The following is a 17,878-nucleotide window of genomic DNA, read 5'->3' as shown; positions in this document are numbered from 1 at the left end:
CATGAAACAATACATATAAATTATTGAATGGAAAACTAATTTGCTCTATAAACTTTACCCAAACTGCAAACAAATAAATGATAAATAAATGGGAAGGCATACTTTCTTCCAAAAAAAACAAAACAAACGAATAAGAGAATAGTTAGAGTACAACTGGTTTCTGCCCATGTTATTTTATCTTTAACTTTTAGAGTTAGAATAATGTGTAAAGATTATTTACTCCAGTTCTATTCAACAAACTTTCTGCAGTGATGGAAATGTCCAATATGGTAACCTCAGGACACATGTGGCTATTCAGCACTAGCTAGTGCAACTAAAGTTATAAATTTTAATTATTTAAAACATGTATTCAATTTAGGGGGGAAGGTAGGATACCCATGGAGTCGTTTTCATTTTGTTTAGATAGGTCTGGTGAAAGGAGATGAAGATAGGATTCTTTTGATTCAACAGTGAGTAATTATTATCATGACTAATTGGGAATGTCACAACTGTAAAGGTAGAATTTGTGTAACAAAAAGTGAGGAGTAGTTAATCTTACATTGCAGAAACAGAGGATCCTAGGTCTATCAAGAGGGAAAAGTATGAGCAGAGTGTGGGCCCCTAACCAGAGAAACAGAAACACCAGAGATGGAGGTAGAGGTGATGGCATGGAGAGACAGAGCAGTTGAGGACTCTAGACTCATGGAAAGAGAAAGACTGTGTGCTGGAGGAGGAAGCTGGCTTGCAAAATGTGCCCTTTGGTCGTTTAAATGATTATATATTCCTGTGTGTTTTTGTGTACAACAACAACAAAAAAAGATGGACTAGAAGAAAATATTATTAACCAATTGTGGCATGGGTAGGGGGAGGATTGCAATCATTGCAATGAAACAAAATATGATTGGCTGAATGCAAAACCAACACCCTTCTAGGCAACTGTCACTCAGTTCACACACACACACACAAAGCAAACTTTTTATTCAGTTTAAATTTTAATTTAAATAGCCACATGTGGCTAGTGGCTACCATATTGAACAATGCAGGTTTCATTCATTCCTTTTCTTTTGAAGACTAGAAAATTGAGATTCAGGGAAGCTATTGACTCTTTAAAAGTAGTAAAGTAATTCAGAGACAAAATCAAGATTGAAATCTCAATTTCCTGAATACTAGAAAATGCTCTTTGTACTGGTAGCATAGTGGTTACGAGTTGGGCTGCTAACCTAGAGGTCAGCAGTTTGAAACTACCTGTGTTCCTTGGGAGAAAGATGAGGCGTTCTGTTCCCGTGGAGTTTTACAGCCTCAGAAACCTATACAGGGTATAAGCACTAGCCACCACCACTGCCCTTTGTACTATACTGTATTGTTTATATGTGTGCATGTATATATTTAAGGAGCTCTGGTAGTGTAGTGATTAAGAGTCGGGCTGCTAATCTCAAGGTCAGCAGTTCAAAACTACCAGCCGTTCTGAGAGAGAAAGATGAGGCTTTCTGTTCCTGTAAAGATTTACAGCCTTGGAAACCCTATACAGAGTTGCTATGCCAGGGTACATAACCATGTATATATTTGGAGCATGGTGTCTCTGTAGGTTAAGCACTGGTTGATGGTTGGAGCTCACCAACTGTTCCACAGGAGAAATATGAGGTTTTCTGCCCACACAAAGATTCGTTGTTGTTGTTAAGTGCCGTTGAGTTGGTTCGGACCCATAGCGATCCTGTACTGGGCTTTCAAGAAGCTGCTGGTGAGCTTGAACTGCTGGAAGTTCAAACCAACTTTGCAGTCCAGTGCATTAACTCAAGACTTATACAAGACTCTACACAAAGATTTATAGCCTCAGAAACCGTATACAGGTTTGTTTTGAGTCAGAACTGGCCTGATGGCACTTCACAACAACAGCATGTAAATATTTATTTATAAAGAAAAACAAACTTTAAAAAATGATTACTTCAAGTATCAATGCTATCCCCTCTGTACACAGGGTAGATAGGGATGGGCAACTTAGACATTGGCTACCTAAAATGAGGGGGCAATAAAGGCACGAAGTGACTGGCTTACAAGATTTCAAGGGGGAGCTTAGTTTAATAGTGTGTTGGGGGGAAAAGAGTCACACTGAATAGTTTTCATCTTGTCTAGATGGGTCTGGACAACAGAGATGGGGATAAGATTCTTATGATTCAGTAGTGAGTAACTGTTATCATGACTAATTGTGACTGTCACAACTGTAAAGGTAGAAGTTTTGTAACAAAAACAGGGGAGTAGTTAATCTTACAGTCTAGAAACAGAGGACTCGAAGACCATCAAGGGAGAAGAGCACAAGTGGAATGTGAGACCTTATCCAGAGAAGCAGACACCAGAGATGGAGGCAGAGATGGGGACATGGAGAGAGGCAGCAGCTGAGGACTCTAGATTCATGGGAAGTGAGGGACTAAGAGGTGGCAGCCAGGAGGCAGACTTGCAGAATGTGCCCATTGGTGGTGTAAGTTATTATGTATATCTGAGTGTTTTTTTTTTTAAAAAAGCTAAAATTAATAGAGAGAAATACTGTTAATTGATGGTACATGGAGGGGATTATAAACATTGTAATGAAACAAGGTGTATGATTTGTTGAATATAAAACTCATGATCTGCCCTGTAAACTTTTACTCAATCTACAATAAAAACCTTAAAAAATGATTATTGTATTATAAGTTTCATGAGAGCAAGATTTTTTTTTCTGATTAACTGACATTTTCTCAGTGACTAAAAAAAGTTCTAGCATATAATAAGGGTTTATGAAGTAATTATTGAATGAAAAGTTAAAAGATGTCAAAATCATTAGTTATGGGATTATTTTTCTAGGTTATATGTTAGAGAAAGACAGGGAATATATCTTCTTTGCTGTACTAATCCAAGTACTAGAATTTATAGCTTTGAATTAATTCTTTCAGTTTCCTACTCATGCTAAAATGTAAGGTTGAACTGTATTTCCAATCCCCAATTCAGATCTAATACTTTAAAATTGATCTCCCTACAGGGGACAACAACACTCATAAGGTATGCTCACCGCAGAATATTCAACCACTCAAGATCAAAGGACAATGTTTACCTAAGGACAAAGTTCAGAAAGGTTGAGGAGGAGGGAGAAATGGAAATAACCACAGGAAGGAACTGGTGTTATATGGAGGGGATTGCAATCATTGAGATGAAACCAAGTGTAGGATTTGTTGAATGTAAAAGTGACGATCTGCTCTGTAAACCTTCACACAATTCACAATGTAGAAAACTCTATATACATGTATATTTATGTGTTGTTGTTAAGTACTGTCCAGTCAGTTCCAATGCATAGTAACCCTGTATAGGGCTTCTGAGGAGTGGCTGATGAGTTAGAATCACCAACCTATAGCACCACACCACAATGAAAGTGTATATATATATACATATACTTTTAGGATTTGATAGAGCACTAAACAGACCACATGAAGGGTATACATAGCACTATCTTGAACAGATCTGACAGGTCAATTGAAAGGAAACCTATGGCTATAGGGAGACACAAAGGAGTAAATCTCTACACACCTGTATAACATGGGAGGGCCTGACAAGTGTATAGAGACTAGAATTCATTAGTAGTTATCAGGGGTGAGTGAAATGAAGAGGGAAAAGAGAACTTAATGCTTAGAGAACACTGAGCTTCTGTTAAGGGTGATGGTATAATATGGGAACAGATAAAGGTGATTGTTGAACAATATTATGAACGGTACATGTGAAGCCTGTTGAAATGTTAAATATGTTCTTAATTCTATGGACCCCAAAAGAATTAAAATTAGATTGCACCACAATTTCAGAAACTTAGAAGAAAACAGATTAATTTCCCTACACCCTTGCGATAATAATAATATTTTTTAAACTCCAGATGTAATTGTTTAGTAATTCACTGATTTTTAAATGTATATCATTCTTCTTTTGAAAACTGTCTTATCACATAGGTCATATGGGAACCAAGACACAAAGTTGAGTTCCAATTTCTCTGAGTATCCATTTTCATCAGCTAGTGGGCAGAGGTGAAATGTTGAAAAACAGACACCTTGAAGCAATGTAAATTAGATCCAGAAGCAAAATGTTTTGGCTCTTGCTGCTAAATGTAAAATATCTATGCATAGATGTTTCTTTCAGTTTCAGAAAACTGAAACATAGAGGATTGTGTCCTGTCACCTAATCACAGGGTTGGGTATGTAACATCTACTGCTGCTGCTGCTACTGCTCTGTGCCATTGAGTCAGTTATGTATAGGATTTCCATGGCTGTAAATCTTTATGGAAGCAGAAAGCCTCATCTTTCTCCCGCAGAGCAGCTTGTGTATTTGAAGATAACATACTATGCTACCAGGGCTCATTGTTGCAGTTGTTAAGTGCCGTCAAGTCAGTTCTGACTCATAGTGACCCTGTGTAGAGTTTCCAAGGAGCGGCTGGTAAGGTTGAACCACTGACTTTGCAGTTCCAACCAACCTTGCAGTCCAGAGTATTAACCTGTATCACCACACCAGTTTTCTTAGTCTACTATCACCGACTCAATCATTTCTGCATAAAATTGACCATCACCCTAAATTTCATTTAGTCATTGGTTCACCTTCTACCTAGCTATGGCTGTAAAATCTGTCATACCTAATAGAATCTACTTTTTATTTCCCAAGGAATTCGCAGGGTGTTTATTGTTTTCGTGGACTGCACATCACCACCACCTGCAGTGTGAATTGTCTTTCAATGGAAAAATAATAATGATTCATTTTATTCTTTGTTAGTTGTGAGATAACTGTCGAAATTTCATCATATTTAGAGAATGGTGAAAGGCAATTTGGGTCAAATATATGAGTTGGGTTTTTACTATTCTCTTCATAACTTTTAAGATTGATTTTTACTGAGGTGAACAAATTAATTGGAATTTGAGTTTGACATTTAAGAAACTCTTACTTCTAGGGAGACGGGCTGTGTGCTGATGACCAGTGGGGGAGGTGGCGGGGACAGGCTTGTAGGATATACCCTTTGGTTGGTTGATGATGCATTGAGGAGATTGTAACCATGGCATTGAAATGATATACGATAGGATGCATGTAAAACTAATGTTCTCCCATGTAAACCATCACATAATACACAATAAAACATTAAAAAAAAATCTCTTACTTCTTTATTTGAAACTTGAAATATGAAGAGTTGAAAGTTGGCAATGTGAAGAAGGGGCAAAACCAAAACAAACTACAACAACAAAACCCCCACATACTTTAATAGGTTATATGTTTATTACAGCATAACTTATAATACAATGCTTCCTTTACTAACAGTGAATTTTACTCTCACTTGTCTACCTACAAAGTTCTTATGTATCCTTTAAAATGAAGCTCATGGAACCATCAAGGGAAAAGAGCATGAGCAGAATGTGGGACCCTATCCAGAGAAGCAGAGACACCAGAGATGGAGACAGAGATGAGGGAATAGAGAGAGAGAGCAGCTGAGGGCTCTAGACTCATGGAAGGAGAAAGGCTGTGTGCTGGCAGCCAGGAGACAGGCTTGCAGAATGTGTCCTTTGGTTGTTTCAATGATTATATATTCCTGAGTGTTTCTGTATACATCCTCCCGCTAAAAAGGCAAAACAAAACAGAGGGAATAGAAGCAAATACTGTTGAATGATGACACACAGAGGAGATTGTCATCATTGCAATAAAATGATGAATGTAAAACTGATGTTCCCCCATGTAAACTATCACTCAATTCACAATAAAAACTTAAAACAAAAAAACCAAGCTCATGCATTTCCACTTGCTACAGATTGTTTACATAATTCCTATCCTTGTATCTTAATTATATAGTGCTGTTATAACAGAAATACTACAAGTGGATGGCTTTAAGAAACAGAAATTTGTTTCCTCATAGTTTGAGAGGCTAGAAATCATAGTTTTAAGGGGTTAGAAATATATCTAGGATAAAGCTTTCTGTCTCTGTCTGTTCTGGAAGAGCTCATGTGACTTGGCATCCTCCCTTCCCTGTATCTTCAACTTCTTGTTTAATCTCTTTTATATCTCAAAAGATATTGATTCAATATATACCCTGCACTATCACTATTGCCTCATTAACATAACAAAGACAACCTATTCCCAAACAAGATTATAATCACAGATTTAGAGTTTAATAATCCTGGTGTTGGTGCTATGGACTAATGCATCAGACTGCAAAGTCTTTTGAACTGCAAGGTCGGTGGTTCAAGCTCACCAGCTGCTCCTTGGAAACCCTATACAGGGTCACTATGGGTTGGAATTGACTCGATGGCACTTAAAAACAACAACAAACCTAACAACAACAACAACAACAAATCACAATGCATGTGAGTTCTGGTGTGGTGCTGTGTTAATGCGCTGGACTACAAAGTTGATTTGAACTACAAGGTTGGTGGTTCAAGCTCACCAGCTGCTCCTCAAAAAGCCTATACAGGGTCACTGTGTGTTGGAACCGACTTGGCGGCCCTTAACAACAACATCACAACACATATTTTGGTGGGACACAATTCAATCCATAACACCCTGCATCTTTACCTCTAGAATGTTACCTCCCACGCTGACACTTTGCTTGTCCAGGTGACACTGACTCTTTGCTTGTCCAATGACGTCATGAGAGAAAGTGATGAGCTTCAGTTTAAAAATAGAATTTAGAAAAATTATTAGGGCCTAATGTTGGCTGTCAGGAGCTCTCATAGCGTAGTGGTTATGAGTCAAGCTGCTAATCTCACGGTCAGCGGTTCAAAACCACCAGCAATTCCAGGGGAGAAAGATGAGGGTTTCTGCTCCCATAAAGATATACAACCTCAGAAACCCTATATAGGATTGCTATGAGTCAGAACCTACTCCACAGCACATCACTGCCACCACCAATAATTGCTGCAATAAAAAATAAAACTGTTTATTGTCCAAAGTCTCCCCAAGTTGCAAAAGAGTCTCAAAATAAAATAAGACCTGAACTCAAAGGGAAATCAAAGGTGGTATTCTAAGAGCTTTTGTGAGCAATGTACATGAGTGCATAGTATACCCTCTCAGCTAGATAACATGATTTCTAGGTCTCTTAACAAGCATTACCTCACACGGTTTAATATGCAATCTAAAGTAGAGGACTGTATTGAAAAGGATGGTGGGAATATTTTTGGACTAATAGTTTTTACCATAATCTGATACATAGAAAGCCCACAAAGTTTTTAAGGGATTTTTTCTGACTTGAACTGACTTTTTATGAGGAGGACGCAGGCTAGGAAATCTACTTAACGAATATGGGTTGCTTTCTGTGGAAAAGAAAACCACTCCAAAGAATGAAAAACCAGAGGATGAAGCCATAAAGAACAATTAATTAACTAAGAAACTATTTCCTGGGTACAGAACTGGTCTCTGAGCAAGAAACAGTCTCTTCTTCTAGAGCAGCAGCACCTGGCAATATTTATTGAACTGGATTTCAGAATTGCTAAGGAGCTCTGGTAGCGTAGTGGTTACGAATCGGGCTGTGAACTGCAAGGTCAGCAGTTCGAAACTACCTGCGGTTTCGCCGGAGAAAGATGAGACTTTCTGCTCCCATAAAGATTTACAGCCTCGGAAACCCTGTGCAGGGTCGCTATGAGTCAGAACCGACTCCATGGCACTTAACAACAACAACAAATAGAGTGAAGACTCAATTTTTCCTCTTTTCTGAAAGAAGTGTTTATTGTGTTTATGGAATCCTGGTGTGGTGCTGTAGAACAAGCACTGGGTCTGCTAACCATAAGGTTAGTGATTCAAGCTCACCAGCTGCTCCTTGGAAACCCTATACAGGGTCCCTACGAATCAACTGACTCAACGGCACTTAACAACTACAATTCTGCTTATATTATCTCTGTATTACTATTGTATGTTGGCTGTATTGGAGACACAAAACTTATTTTCTTAGTTTGGTCTCTTGCTCAAAAGAAGCCTCATCCAAGGAGTCACACCCAAGCAGCCTCATCCAAGTATTGACATCTGGACTTTATTTATACAAGATCCTGGAATGTGAACATGTGAACCTAATGCTATAATTGGGTGAGACTTTGGGAGAAGAAAGTTAATGCATTTTGTGTGCCAGAGGGGTTATAACTAGAGAGCAGATTGTGACCTTATTTTCACAGTGACTCCTATAAATTCTTTTCCCACTGATCTTTAATTTCCAACGTGGAAGCATTTTCTAGTGAAGGACAAAAATACACGGCTAAGAACTTAACTGTGCATTAAAAACCCATAGGTATTTATCATCTTTACCATTTATTAAAAACCATAATGGGGCAGGTACTATGGTAGCTATTTCCTATACCTTATGCCTAATCTCAGCAGCTCGGGGGTTACAAATGAAATAGGCAAAGCTAAGACATTTGCCAAACTACAGCTTGATGGCACTTAACAACAACAACACAAGTAATAAAGTCATGATTTGATCCTGAGTTATCCTGAGTTTCAAAGCTTGGATTTTTCCCAGAATACCTTTCTTCCTGTTTTCCAAATTCTTCTGACAATAGAAAGACTTTTAATTTACAATGAGTTATTCAACTAAAAGGAAAATGTATATTATATTTTCATTTATAAAGATTTAAAAAAAATATGTAAGAGTTTCATGGTACTGGGTCCTTTTGATATTCAACATGGTTGATAAAATAATACATTATATAGGAAAGGCTAGAATATGCTTTCCATTTATAATTATAATGGAGAGAAAATTATGTTGACCCAGCAGTTTGTGCTGTTGAAGGTGGCCTCTCTCCTTTGATAGCTGACCCGTAAGGTTCTCCTGACACATCTCCTGCCGCTTTGGGTTAGCATTGTCCTCTTTTTCTGGATAAGATTTCTCTCTTTTTTTTTTTATTCTGAAAATCCCCATTTAGATTAATGAAATAGAAATTTTCCTGGCAGGAGAACAAGGCAGAAAATGAATTTACATTTTTACAAAACAGATCATTGTTCTATTTTGCTTTGTTAGGTTGTTTTGTGTATTTATTTTTTCTTCAGAAAGGAAAGGGAACTCTTTTCTTGGAATGATGTATGTGTAATTGTCCCAGAGAACACAGATAATGAGTTTAAATAGTTTGTTCTCTGATTTTCCATGATAATCTCTATTCTCTTGGGATTTGGAAGAAAGAAAATATTCTATCTCTTAAAAATATTAATTCAATAACAACCCGAACCACCATGACCTTTCTACTTGGAGGAAGAAAATTTAAGAATATAAAATTGTACCATATCTTAATTCAGTTTTCAGATTTTAGAAAATTCAATGCTAGTTTTTAATTTCCTTGAATTTGTAAATTCTTTATCTTTTACTATTACTGTCATGATATTTTATAAGGAAATCAATGCTTAATAAATATATTTGATGTTTGGGGATTTATCAAATATCTTTAAATTTTCTGAAAAAGTTAAAGGCTTAGAGCATCATCTCAGAGTCTGTCATTCTTTTGTATCTTCGTGGTGCAGTTTTTCATCAGGGGCAACTATTAGCATTTTGGGCAAGAAAAGAATTCCTGTTATTCCAAACATTACATTAGCTTATCACTCTTGAGGCAAATCCACTAAATGCCTATACAGCCACCCAAACATTGTGATAAGAAAAATGCCTACACATATTCATAAGCACCCTTTGGGAGGATGGTATTACTGCTAATTGAGATTCACTGATAAATTACAAATCTGAGAAACCAAAACTCTACTCTTATCTGCTCTAACTTTCTCCCAATTAGTTATGGGTTACTCTAGGGAACATCTCACTTGTCTCATGAAGTAGTTTTCTTGACTTTCACCTCTTTCCAGGCACAAACTTGCATAACTTGCTTCTTAACATTTGCATGTTCCTTCTTTATTCCATGTTTAGTTCCACGTTGTGTTCACAACATCTTACAGAGATTGTGGTAAATATGACTTTTACTTACTATCAAGGGTCTTGGTGTAGCGCTGTAGGGTAAGCAATGACCTGCTACTGCAAGGTTGGTGGTTCAAACTTGTAACCACTATGCTACCAGAGCTTTTGATTTCTTGACTGATGCTTCCACGAGTGTTGATAGTTGATCCAAGAAAAATGAAGTCCTTGACAACTTCAATCTTTTCTCCATTGATAAGAATGTTTTTATTGGTCCAGTGGTAAGGATTTTTGTTTTCTTTACATTGAGATGCAACCCATATCAACCCATATTGTCTATAGTTGGAATAAAATGTGATTCAATCTTCCAATTATTTGTAATTTATTATGGAAACAAATTATAAACATTTAAATTCCAAAATTCACAGGTCTGTCTCTGAGCTATTATGGAATGAAAGTTCAAAGAAAGAAAAGAATAATATGGATTGAATAAATCAGGAATATATACATATTTTTTAATCTAATACTGTTTTATTTAACTTCAAAAATATTTCAGCATTGTAAACACACAAAAGAAACAACAAAACATTGCGTTGTTTAGGTACAGAAGGCTCTTGAACTTCCAATGATGCAGTGGCTCTTCACTTCACTGACAATGACGAGTTCGACATTCGTCCCAAAACAAACATTTGGAAAACCTACTGCACTTAAAAAAACACAAAACAAAAACAAGAAATCAAAAACTTCTCATGCCAGCTGACTCCCCTTTTTCCACAGCTAAGAATGACAGCAGACGCTATGGTCTATACAAAAATGAGACAACCCTAAGCTACATGGATGGCCACTGCATGTCAACAGGGCAACTTCACAGTGCATGCAAGCCCTGGGCTGCGGCCCCTCCAAATGGCTCTCCCCACAACGCACAACCAAGCATGGACCAAGAGTTTGTCCTAGTTGTGTTCTTTTTGCAAACTATAAATATGTACAGTTGATAATTCGGGATTTCTAGCCAATAACCGTTTAGTTAACACCATCTTACAAATTTAACAAGCAAATAAAAAGAAAATGCCAGAAATAGCTTTAAATGCCTTGTCACACCAACAGCAAAGTGCGCTGAGCAAGGAGACTACAAGAGTGTCTTTTCATTTGAAAAATGCTTGGGACTATGTACAAGTCTGATACAAGCTCAGGGTGCTCTGGACACCCAGGCCCACTTCGTGTAAACCACTGGCAAGGTCTAGAGCACTCTGAGAGACAACAGTATGATCATGACCCAATTTCGTAATGAGGGTAACAGACAGGCCTCAAAGAGACACGTCAATCACGGCGCTCCCCTACTCTAAGGTATTCACAAGGGAACAATTTTATTCATCCTTCTCATTTTCCTCTTCCTCCTCCTCTTCATCTTCCTCCTCCACCTTTTTCTGGGCAACTTTAGCGAGTCCCTTTGCACCATCAAACTACCTTTAGACTTATTGTTTGCAACATCCTTCTTGTACTTCTTCAGTTTCGCTGCCTAGTTGATGTATGTGGCTTCTCACTGTCACTCAAGTTATTTGACATCTCACCCAGGTTTTTGGCCACATCACCAATCAAGATGCCAAGGTTTGTGGATTTGATCTTGGGGTGAAATTGGAAACACAACAGGAAGAATCCAGTCGGTGGTCATTTGGGGGTATTGGTGTCCTTCTTCTTGCCTCCCTTAGCTGGTCCATCATCCTTTATTTCCCGATCATAACGTACTTTGTCTGCCTTTGCCATCTCTTCAAATTTACATTTCACTTTCCTAGACATAGTCTTCCACCTCTCAGAGAACTTCTTGGAAAATTCGGCAAAATTGACAGGGACCTCTGGGGATTTCTCTTCTCTGCATGTCTGAAGAAAGAAGGCATTTGCAGATTTCTTGCGTTTCTTGGGGTCACCTTTAGCCATCCTGATTGTATTGTTCGGGGTCTCTAGAACATATATTCATAAAGACTATATTGTTGTTAAGTGTCGTCGAGGTAGTTCCAACCCATAGCATCCCTGCATGAGGTTTCTGAGGAGCAGCTGGCAAGCTTGAACCACTAACCTTGAGGTTCAAACTGACTTTGCAGTCCAGCTCACTAGCCTGCAGTGCCACACACGACTCCTTATAGGCTGTTTAAGATCTCCATTCATTGATCTTGTCAGACTTTCTGTAGACTGTTGTTGTTTTTTTGTCTTTTTTTAAACAAAATGAGACCTCACTTATTAAATTTATGGGATTGAAGTTACTGGATTATTTCCTTTCTTAATCGCTCGATACTCAGTATATGCTACAAAAAGGAAGAAGGATAATGAAAGAACATATACCTACATAAAAATTTTATCATATTGTTTGTGAAATCTGGTATGCTAGTTCTACATTTTATACAAAATACCAAAATAGCCAAGGAGAAAAAAGAGTTAATACACTCTTAAAGAAGAAACATGTATATGGACGTGAATAAATAAGCTTTTCCCACCAGATTTCCAAGGTTATGTAAAGCCTTCCTAGTTTGACAATGTGTTATTGATGAAGTTACCAGTCACCAGCTACTCTGAGATAATCCCAATTTATGGTGACGTCATGTGTGCAGAGTAGACTTGTGCTTCTGAGGCTTTTCAGGGCTGGGATCTTTGGAAGCAGATTACTAGGCTTTTCTTCTGAGGTACCTTTGGGTAGCTCTTAACTGCCAGTTTTTCAATTAGTTGTGCAAAAATAGGCAAATATATCACTGAAACCTCAGAAACAGAGCCATATATACATGAAAGCTTGACAGAAGTCAGCTGAAGTTTCAGAATAGTGGATAAGGAATTGAAAATTTAATAAATAATGCCTGATCAATTCATTTTCTAGATGAACCCACATCTTAATCAAAAATAAATTTCTCAGGAACTAAGTATTTATTTAAGATTTCAGAAAAAAAATATAGGAAAGTGTCTTCACAATCTTTGAATACAAGATTTGTTGAGACAAAAAAAAAGGACAGATTCTATAGAGGAAAGATAAATAAATACTATTCTACTAAATTTAAGAACTTCTATTTTTGATAAACAATGTGAAAAGCCACAAACAAAGAGAATGTATTTCCAACATACATTGGTTCAAACAAAAGACTGGTATTCTGTATCTGTAGTAAAGATATTCTTTATCTTCAGTAAAAAGACAAACAAACCAAAAGAAAAATGGTCCAAAAAAACAAACAAACAAAAAAAAACAGAACACATATTTCACAGAAGAGAAAAAAAATCAATGATTAGTAAACACTTACAAATATCTAGCTTCACGAGAAATTAGGAAAACACTGACATACCATTAAACACGTTTGGCAAAAATGTAAAACTTGAGAGATCAAGGTTTTAGTAAGAATGAGAGCCAACATGAGTCCTTACACAGCTGGCTAAAAGTGGATCAAAAATATTCAAGGTGAGACGAATGATGGAAAGTAATTAAGTGGTCAAAGCAATTCCTCAGAAACTGACAGTATATAAAGTACTATTTACATTGTATTGAATATTTAAGTACTCTAGAAATAATTTAACATATAGGGGAGGATGGGCACCAATTGTGTTCCAATTCTATGCCATTGTACATAGAGGATTCCTGAATTTTGGTATCTGTCAGGTCCTGGACTCAATCCCCCACTGATACTGAGGGATAACTCTGAGCTACTAATGAGAGAATAAATTTGTCCAACTCCCTTAGAAAACAATTAGTCATTATCTAGTAAATTTGAAATCTCAACAGCCTTTCTTCTAGGGAATATTCTGGTTGCTGTTAAGTGCTGTCGAGTCGGTTCTGTCCCATAGCAAACCTGTATAGGTTTCCAAAGAGCAGCTGGTGAGCTTGAACCACCGGCCTTGCAGTTCAAACGACTTTACAGTCCAGTACATTAGCTCACAGCACCACACCAGGACTCCATTTTTTTGGTAGTCTATGGTATATTCAGCATTCGCTGCTGTCTCTCTTATATACATGCATTCAGAGAAAGACAGAGACAGAAAGTTATCTCAAGAAAATGGCTCATGAAGTTGTAGAGGCTACTAAGTTTCAAGTCTGTGAGTCTGATGTCAGGCTGGAGGCTTGTCCTGACTCACGTAACTGCAGGGGCTGAGGAACCCAAGATTAGCAGGCAATATGGCATGCTGATGATGTTCAAGTCCAAAGAACTGAAAGTCAGATGTGAAGGTCAGATAATGCTGAGTCAGATTCAGAATCCAGATCTAGTAAAAAGCCAGAGATTATTGCCATAATTCCATATACTTTGAATGCAGATGACACCCTCGAGGAAACTTCCTTTCAATTGATTGGCTGCTCATATAAACTCTCATCATGGAAGTGATTTCATTATATCAGATTTCATCATGGGGCAAACTGATACACAACCTAACCTTAACAATTACCATAGTCCTAATGCATAAATTCTCTGTTTTCCTTTTTCATTACCTAACTTTTGAGTGCAGATGAGGTGACTGAAAAAATTATAGCTTAGATTAGGTAAGGATGGCAAGATTTAGATTCACTTACTTTGGAAACGTTATCAGAAAAAGATAGATCTTTAGAAAAGAACATCCTATTTGGTAAACTAGAGGGTCAATGAAAACCAGAGAAACCCTCAGTGAGATGGATTGACATAATACATATTAACAATGTGATCAAACATACCAACAATCCTAACCAGAGCACAGGATCAGATACTTTATTATGTCATACATAATGTCACCCTGAGTTAGAGCCAACTCAAACACAACCAAGAGCAAGTAAAGCTGAAGATCAACTAATCCGTTTCACTGTTAGGTATGTATCCTACATGAGAAATTCTCATGTGTGCAATAGGACACAAATACTAAAATATTCATATATACATATTTTTCAAAAGCACAAAACAGTGAGATTATGAATATTTTAATATATATATATATATATATATATATATATATAAATATAAACTGATAAAACCTAAAGGACTAATGACAGGAGACTGGATAAATAAATTGTACCTTCATGCAATAGAATGCTTAATATAGAGCAGTGAAAACGAATGAGGGAGAGCTTCATGCATCCATATGAATGAATCTCTCAAACAGTGTGCTAATGAAAGAGAAAGTGATAGAAGTATGCAGAGATTGAAGTTCCATTTATATAAAATTTAAATACATGCAAAACCCAGGAAATACATTGTTTTAGGATGCATACATCTTTTTAACTACAAAGAACAATAAAGGAATACTAAATCCCTAATTTAGGATAATGGTTATCTAAGAAGGTAGGAGTTGGGTGAGATGAGAGGGGTGAGAATGGTAGAGGCGCATGTAGATATGGTGCTTCAAAAGTACGTTAGAGTTTCATTCTTAACTTTAAGCATAAGCACAAGTATGTTCATTTTGTTTTTCTATCACCGTACTTTTGTATTTTATCTATATTCTTGGCATATATGAAAACATTCAAATTGAAATTTTTGTTGTTACCATATGTGATAGATATTTAGCCAAATAGCTATGTTTCTGGTTTGCATCCTGATCCTAAAGTAGGTTTGTTTGTCTAAATTGTCTCTTAAACTCAATGCTTGCTTTGTATGCATGGTTCCAACAACTATATGTAAAGAGAATTTTCTCTTTGTAGCTTTATCTTCCTTCAGGGAGAATTCACACAAACTCTACAGAGTAAGGCAATCAATGTACATGTAGAAAGTCAAGGTAGTTTTGCTGAAATTGAGGTCTTGGATTATTTGTATTCACTCTGTACATGAATTAATTGGGGAATCTCCAATTTCTTTTGTGTTGAGTGGCAATGGTCATCATGACTACATTTTTAAAATAACATTCCAAAAAAGAACCCCCATCTCCTCCTTATTTTTACAACTCTCCCCACACTAAACATCTTTCAGACTATATGATTGCTGTTGTTTTTGTTGTTAAGTGCCGTAGAGTCAGTTCTGACCCACAGTGACTCTGCATAGAGTTTCTGAGGAGCAGCTGGTGAGCTTGAACCACTGACTTTGCAGTTCAAAATGGCTTTGCAGTCCAAAACATATGATAAGTCCAAAAAAAAAAGCCAAATGAATATTTCAAATATTAATGGCATGAATAAAGGAAAGATGTAGTAGCTCAAAAGAGAGAATGAATCTTTTCAGTGAGAATCATTTCCCCCCCCCTTGGTACACAGGGTTGACAATGATGGGCAACTTACAGAGTGGGGTCGGTGGGAAGGGAGCTACAAAGGCACGAAGTGACTGACTTACAAGCTTTGAAGAGGGAGCCTAGTTCTAGAGGGTGCAGCAGAAGGTAGAATCTCGACCGAGTGGTTTCCAACCTGTCTGGATGGGACTGGTGAAAGGAGATGGGGATAAGACTGTTGTGGTTCAGTAGTGATTAATTGCTATCAGGACTGACTGTGAATGTTGCAGATGTATAAAGGTAGATGTTTTGTAACAAAAGGAGGGGAGTGGTTGACTTTGGAGTCCAGGAGCGGAGGTCCCTGGGACCATCATGTGAGAAGAGTTGAGTGCAGGACCCTATCCAGAGAAGCAGTGTCACCAGAGATGGAGGCACAGACAATGAAGCAGCTGGGGACTCTGGACTCAGGGATGGAGAGGGTCTGTGAGCTGATGATCCGAGGCAGGCTTGTGGGTGTACTCTATGGTTGTTTGCAGATGCATGGAGGAGATTGTAATCACTGCAATGAAACGAAATACGATAGGATGAATGTAAAGATGATATTCTCCCATGTAAACTATCACTTAATTCACAATAATAATAATAATAATAAAGGAAACTGGGAATTCAGCAATTACCTAACACAGTGTTGCTGCCAATTCTTCCATAAAATAAAATTCAGCACTAAGAGGAAGAATGGCCACATGGTGACTAAGCAGACAGATGGCAGGTGTCAGTCAAAACACTCAGGGGTGCTCCTTCAAATCATTCTGTAAGAGACAGTGAATTAGAAAACAAATCATGCATTGTACTAGGGGTAGAAATCTGCAAAGCAAAATAATAAACAGAAATATAATAGGTAGAAGAGACAATTGAGATTTTAAGTGCTTATTTATAAATTTGAAAGCAAATTCTTTTAGTTTACACTTTGATCTCTCTCTAACCTTATCCCATCGGCAGTTCCATGGGGTTCACAAGGAAGTCATTGTTTCTCCACTTAACTACCCATGTCGGAGCTGGGACCCCCCTGTTACACAAGTTACCTGGCTGCATTCCTGCAGAGCAATGTTCCAAGGCCAGAGAAAAGATTTTAACCACATCCTTATCCCCACAGACAATCCAGGGTATCCGCTGCTTTAGCATTCACTTCTAGTGAGTGATGAAATCTGACTTTTGTGTGTTAGGCACAAGTTTAGAGAGGAAAAAAAAGACTCCATTACCTTCTTTTATTTGCAAAATTGTTGTACATATTGCCCTCATAAATGAGGTGATTACTTTTAATAAATATGAATGTAATTATAGAAAAGGACCCTAGGTGGAGCCTCAGTACTAGTGGGGACCTGTGAAAGAGCAAACTGAAAGTAAAGTAAGTCAAAATCCTCCAAAAATTTCATGAGGAATCATAGCATGTTATAGAATAATCTGCTTTCTGTTGTTCTAAAGAGGAAACAGCTGAATATAGAATTATATGCTATGTGTTTTTTAAATAACCCTCAAAAGAGCAAATTCTGTAATAAAGATTTAATGTTTGTATTTGTCAACAGCATTTCTAATAGGTGGTGTAAGAGAGAGAAGTGTTCTTAGCCTGTTAGCACACTCTCCTGAACATCTCTCTTTGCTTCTTACAGGGAGTTGTTGTTGTTAAGTGCTGGGGAGCAGGTTACCACTAATAGTGACCCTGTATAGGGTTTCTGAAGAGCAACTGGTGAGTTTGAACTGCCGACCTTGTGGTTAGTAATCCAGTGCTTATCTTACAGAGCCATACCAGGGTTCTGTTTTAGGGATGCTTGCACTAATTTACTTACTCAAATACACTGTACAAACACCTCACAGTGTATGGGAAACAAATAAACAAAGAAAACCAATTTACCTTCATAAGAT

The 17,878-nt window shown here is 37.4% G+C and overlaps 1 pseudogene; it reads right to left on the bottom strand.

Moving 5' to 3' along the window:
• Positions 1–11,202: 11,202 nt before the first annotated feature.
• Positions 11,203–11,770, bottom strand: LOC102834528 (annotated as a pseudogene).
• Between the last annotated feature and the right edge of the window lie 6,108 nt (positions 11,771–17,878).

The sequence above is a fragment of the Chrysochloris asiatica genome, unplaced genomic scaffold, assembly GCF_000296735.1.
Source record: "Chrysochloris asiatica unplaced genomic scaffold, ChrAsi1.0 scaffold00286, whole genome shotgun sequence".
Lineage (NCBI taxonomy): Eukaryota > Metazoa > Chordata > Mammalia > Afrosoricida > Chrysochloridae > Chrysochloris > Chrysochloris asiatica.
The sequence above is the reverse complement of the archived record's forward strand: the minus strand, read 5'-3'. Positions and strand labels throughout refer to the sequence as shown.